Here is a 6,074-nt window from a genome sequence, read left to right as displayed (position 1 = left end):
TACAGTTATACTACATAACTGAGCGGGTGTGGATAAAGGGCCTTGCTCTGGTGCCTAACAGTGGCAGCTTAATGGTGCTGGGATTTGAACTTACAACCTTCTGATCAGAGGGCCACAAACTTAACCACTAGATTGGTTACCACTAATTTACTTAAAATTAATGAAATTGTTTTTTTGCATTGCATACCTAATTACTATAAATGCAAACTTCTATTTTGTGAGATAACCAGAAATTTGTTGTTTAACAAGATTCTGGTAGGTGAGAGAAGAGGTGACATTATGGTTTCATGACGAGGAAGCACACTACGGACGTAATGTTTGCTTTGAGAATGTTGATGGAGAAGTATAGAGAAGGTCAGAAGGAGTTGCATTGTGTGTTTGTTGATCTAGAGAAAGCGAACAAGAGAATAGTTGTGATATTGTATGAGAAAGTAAGAGGTGGCAGAGAAGTATGTGAGGGTGGTGCAGGACATGTATGAGGACAGCAGTGAAGTGTGCAGTAGGAACTAAAGAATGGTTCAAGGTGGAGGTTGGACTGCATCAAGAATCGGCTCTGAGCCCTTTTCTGTTTGCAGTGGTAATGGACAGGTTGATGGATGAGGTCAGGCAGGAGTCTCCATGGATTATGGTGTTTGCGGATGATATTGTGATTTGTGGTGGGAGTAGTGAGCAGGTGGATAAGAGCCTTCAGGTGTGAAGGTACGCGCTGGAGAGAACAGGAATGAAAGTCAGTAGGAGTAAGACAGTGCACGTATGAATGAGAGGGAGGGCAGTGGAGTGGTGCAGCAGTGGAGAATGTGTTAGAGAAGTGAAGAAAAGAGTGCAGGCAATGTGGAGTGGCAGGAGTGATTTTTAATATAAAGATCTGCAAGAGTGAAAGTTTATAGGACTGTGGTGAAACCTGCGATGTTTTATGCTTTAGAGACCGTGCCATTGAGTAAAAGACAGGAGGTAAAGCTGGAGGTGGCAGCGCTGAAGATGTTGAGGTTTTCGTTGGGAGTGACGACGATGGACAGGATTAGAAACACATTTATTAGAGGGACAGCGCATGTAGGACATTTTGCAGACAAAGTGAGAGAGATGTGATTGAGATGGTTTGCACCTGTGCAGAGGTGGGGTGCTGACATGCTGATGATGGAGCTACCAGGCAGGAGGAAGGGAGGAAGGCCAAGGAGAAGGGTTTTGGATGTGGTGAGGGAAAACCTGCAAGTAGTTAATTTTAAATAGGCACATGTAGAGGACAGCGTGGTATGGAGACAGATGATACTACTCCTAACTGGAGCAGCCGAAAGAAGAAGAAGAACTAGAGATAGATGATTCAGTGGTTCCCTGAACATGTCTGAATTCAGTATACTTGAATGACGCATGTTTGTTTTTAAAAGAGCTCCATTTCTGGATCTGTAAAATGCTTTTTTAATATGCTTTTAATTTGCTTTTTAATAATTTTTTCTACAATTATTATAATAGGATTTCTTTAAAACTGACATTGAAGTGCCTGAGAGCTGTGAGATCTGGGTGAAAAATTGTTAATGCCTTCCTAAAAATCAACAGATTTGAAAGTCTGTAACATGCAGGAATTAAAATTATAAAAAATAAAAAAATAAATAAACATAGCACTAAAATGTTGAATAAACGTGTGTGGAATAATATGTGGTTTAACTGAAACATAATGGTAACAGGTCATTAAACTGGACCTTATAAGTTTAAACATGATGATTTGGGCTGTGGTCAGACTCTAATTAAAAACCTTTGCTCGAACTCTGAATGACAGTGTTGATGAAAGAATCTGAAGAGGTCATTGGCAGGTCAGTCTGAGTGAAGGCATCCACCATAGTCACATCGGAGAGGATGTGGTAGAGCAAAGGGACTGGAAACTGAAGAAACAGGAATGAAGCTGAGGTGTTTAAGCAAGGCTGTCAAATCCATATCCAGATGGGGCAGCTGATGCCATAGATGTTGTCCTGGGTTAGATAATCTGGACTGGCATTGGAAGGTGGGACAAGGCTAACAGGGGTATGGGCTAATTCCCAGAGATTAACCAGAAACACACACACACACACACACACACACACACACACACACACACACACACACACACACACACACACACACACATATATATATATATATATATATATATATATATATATATATATATATATATATATATATATATATAGGAGGTAAAGCTATATATATATGGGCTAATTCCCAGAGATTAACCAGAAACACAAACACACACACACACACACACACACACACACACACACACACACACACACACACACACACACACACACACATATATATATATATATATATATATATATATATATATATGTGTGTGTGTGTGTGTGTGTGTGTGTGTGTGTGTGTGTGTGTGTGTGTGTGTGTGTGTGTGTGTGTGTGTGTTTCTGGTTAATCTCTGGGAATTAGCCCATATATATATATATATATATATATATATATATATATATATATATATATATATATATATATATATATATATATATATATATATATATATATGTGTGTGTGTGTGTGTGTGTGTGTGTGTGTGTGTGTGTGTGTGTGTGTGTGTGTGTTTCTGGTTAATCTCTGGGAATTAGCCCATACCCCTGTTAGCCTTGTCCCACCTTCCAATGCCAGGATAGAGCATTCTGGGATGTCTCAAAAAACTGATTTTCGACTGAATGCCATTTTGTGCATTAAACTATTTTTGCTTTTCACATTCACTGAGTGTGTGAGTTTTATTTAATGTTTTATGTGTTTATAGGTTTGAAGAGGGTTAGGGTTAGTATTTTGTCACAGAGACATGACACACATCAGGAGGTTTGAGGCAAAAAGGTTTTTGGATTATACTGGTGTTAAAGTCATCATAGTGCAAGCATTTAATTTATTGCATTATATTAATTAAATCTAAATGCCCATTTACACTGTATATAAAATCTATTATTTTATGTCTTTTTTTTACTCCCACAAGCAGCTGCTAGGTCAGATTTGCAAATGGTGGAGGACAATGGCCATAATAATTATTAAAAACGAATGGTAGGTGGTAGTATTTGGGACTATATAGAATTTGGTCTCTAGATGGAAACATTTGCCTTTGTGTTTTATCACTTGCCTGTTATGATTTGTTATTGTTTTTACCTGCCACTAATCTTGTCTGCCCTTTATGTTGAATTTTCATTTTCTTTTCCCCATCACTGTATATATTCCTGCTGTCAGGAACCCTATGGTAAAGTTTTCCACTGACAAAAATGACCTTGCAACCACCTAACACCACCCACAGCCCCTGTAGTGACATCAATATACACATAAATCTCTCCTGAGACACACACACACACACACACACACACACACACACACACACACACACACACACACACACACACACACACTGCAACATATTATATTCTTATGCTGTTCAGTTAATCATTTGTAATGTTTTAAAACATTTTCTTCACTTGCTTGTTGGATACATGTGGTAATTTTTAATACAATTAATACAAACATTGTTAGTTTTATGTCCCATACTTGATTCCAACCTGAAATTATACAAATCTGAATTTGTATCTCTACAAATTCAGTTTCAATTTCTACTTATCGCTACAATTTTAGTGATGTCCTATGGGGAAATGAGCATACAGGTGAGAGAATATGCTCTTAGTACAGAGGCTCTTGAGGGTCTCTTGAGGGTGGAAAAAAAGCTTTCCTTTACTCTTAACCTCTTTAGAGGAACTTAAAACCCCAGGAAATTAGATTAACTGTGAAACCATGTTAAATAAACTATGTACAGCTTTTATCACACAACTGTTCTTCAGATTTACACAGATTTATAAATACAAAAACTGGGTCAATATAATTGGTGAAGTAACTTGCCAAAGACAATATTTGACTATACTTTTACTGTTTTGCGACAATAGCGCCATACTAGTTATTTTAGATGCCTGCTGAAGCTAATTGGTGGAAGGTGGCCATGGGTTTTTATGTTGTTCAGCAGTGATTGAAAAACCTAGATATTTAGCACATTGTTTCATACATACACACACACACACACACACACACACACACACACACACACACACACACACACACACACACACACACACACATATATATATATATGCTTACATACCAAATACATACCAAATTATTTTTTACTATAAAGCTAAATTATTCAAAATATCCTAATATAATTCATATTCAACAAGAGAATCATGGTAAAACATCATTCTATGCATTATTTCTCAAGAGGTCTACTAGTTCCTGTCAAATAATGCTTGTTTCAATGCTTGGCCAATGGTGACCATGCTTTTTTTTTTTTTTTTTTATAATAATTAGATTATTATAAGAAATCCAGTTATAGATTAGCACATACATGCAGTAGCATATCATCTTGATCAAATGTACAATTCCTGAGAAATCTATTTGACCTAACCACGCTGCATGGTGTCAGAATCAATACTCCTGAGATTAAATTAGGCTCTGTATTATTTGAATTGGTTGAAATGTGGCAACAAATTATTAATTCACATTTATTTGTATAGCACTTTTTACAACGGCTTTAATTTAATATATATGTTAGATCCTTTATGTGTTTTCTTTATGAGTGAGCCAGTGGCTATAGCAAGGAAAAACTTAGAGATAGTATGAGGAAGAAAGCTTGAGTGGGACCAGACACAAAACAGAACCCACCCTCATCTGAGTGACACCTTAAATCAATTCATTATAGTTTTTTCATTTTTGAAGTGTGCTGCTCAGTCACAGGGCGCTTAAATGCAGAAATGTTCATGCAAATTGTAGTCCTAACCATTGTGGTAAACTGCTTATAATTAATTACAATCTGAATCCATCTTCATAGTTCTCGAGTTGCTCAGTAACGTCGTTGGTCCGAGATTGTTCATGTGGAACCATCCTAAGCAGCAAAGAGTGGTCTTTAACTGAAGAGAACTCCATCCAGAGGTAGGGAATTGAGATGAATCAGGCAAATCTGAAGAGAAAAACGAGACAGGATCACTGCCCACTTTTAACAAGACAAATGATTGAGATGTAGTTTGGCACCAAAACTGTAAGAATAGGACAAAAATCCTGGATAAGTTTTTTTTTTTTATTATGCTACCAAATAAATGTTTTGTGTTATTAGCTGGCTCTTTCAAGCCAGTAGTAGTAGTATAAGTATTAGGTAATGCTACTACTACTACTACTACTAATAATAATAATAATAATAATAATAATAATAATAACCATTTTAGTATTGATAGTAGTAGTATTACTAGTATTAGTATTTTTTATTAGTACTATTATTTTATTAGAACATTTCATTTTGTAAAGTTTGTATTATTTGAAATAGAGTCATGAAATTTTGCAGAATCATTCCTCTGATACAGGAAGAGTAGGGCATGCATTTGGAAGAGATTCGCAATGAATATCCCCCCGAATAGCAGTACAGAGGTACTGCCAGTTTTTCCCTAAAGGAATACACTTACATTTTTTATTGATTTTTATCTTTATTCAGATACATAATACAATTAACATTGTATTGCTCCACTAATGGAAACCCTGCTACCCAGCTGGCCTACTAGCAACAAAGCCACCATTGCAACCAGTGCAACCAGCTAATTTTCCTCAGCAACCGACCAGTTACAAATTAACAATCATCTTACTGAAACCTTCTAACAACATTAGAACAACCATCATACTGAAACCTCTTAACAACATTAAAACAACCATCATACTGACATCATATGGAGTAAAAACAGAAGATTTAGGGATGGATTTAGACTGTAGTTAATGTCAACAGTCTGCTACACTGAATCAGGACTACAGTTTGCTTCTGATTACCATCACTGCACACCTCAACATTGTTTATCGGTAATAAATAGACATTCGTAACCCAGATGAGGATGGGTTTCCTCCTGAGTCTGGTTCCTCTCAAGGTTTCTTCCTTATGCCATCTCAGGGAGTTTTTCTTTGTCACAGTCGCCGCCGACTCAATCATCAGGGACAAACTTACACCTGTAAAGAACATATCAGTTTTTATCACCACATTATCTGTGTAAAGCTGCTTTGAG

This window comes from Silurus aristotelis, assembly GCF_946808225.1.
Source record: "Silurus aristotelis genome assembly, chromosome: 26".
In the NCBI taxonomy this organism is placed as follows: domain Eukaryota; kingdom Metazoa; phylum Chordata; class Actinopteri; order Siluriformes; family Siluridae; genus Silurus; species Silurus aristotelis.
This window is presented reverse-complemented; position numbering follows the sequence as displayed.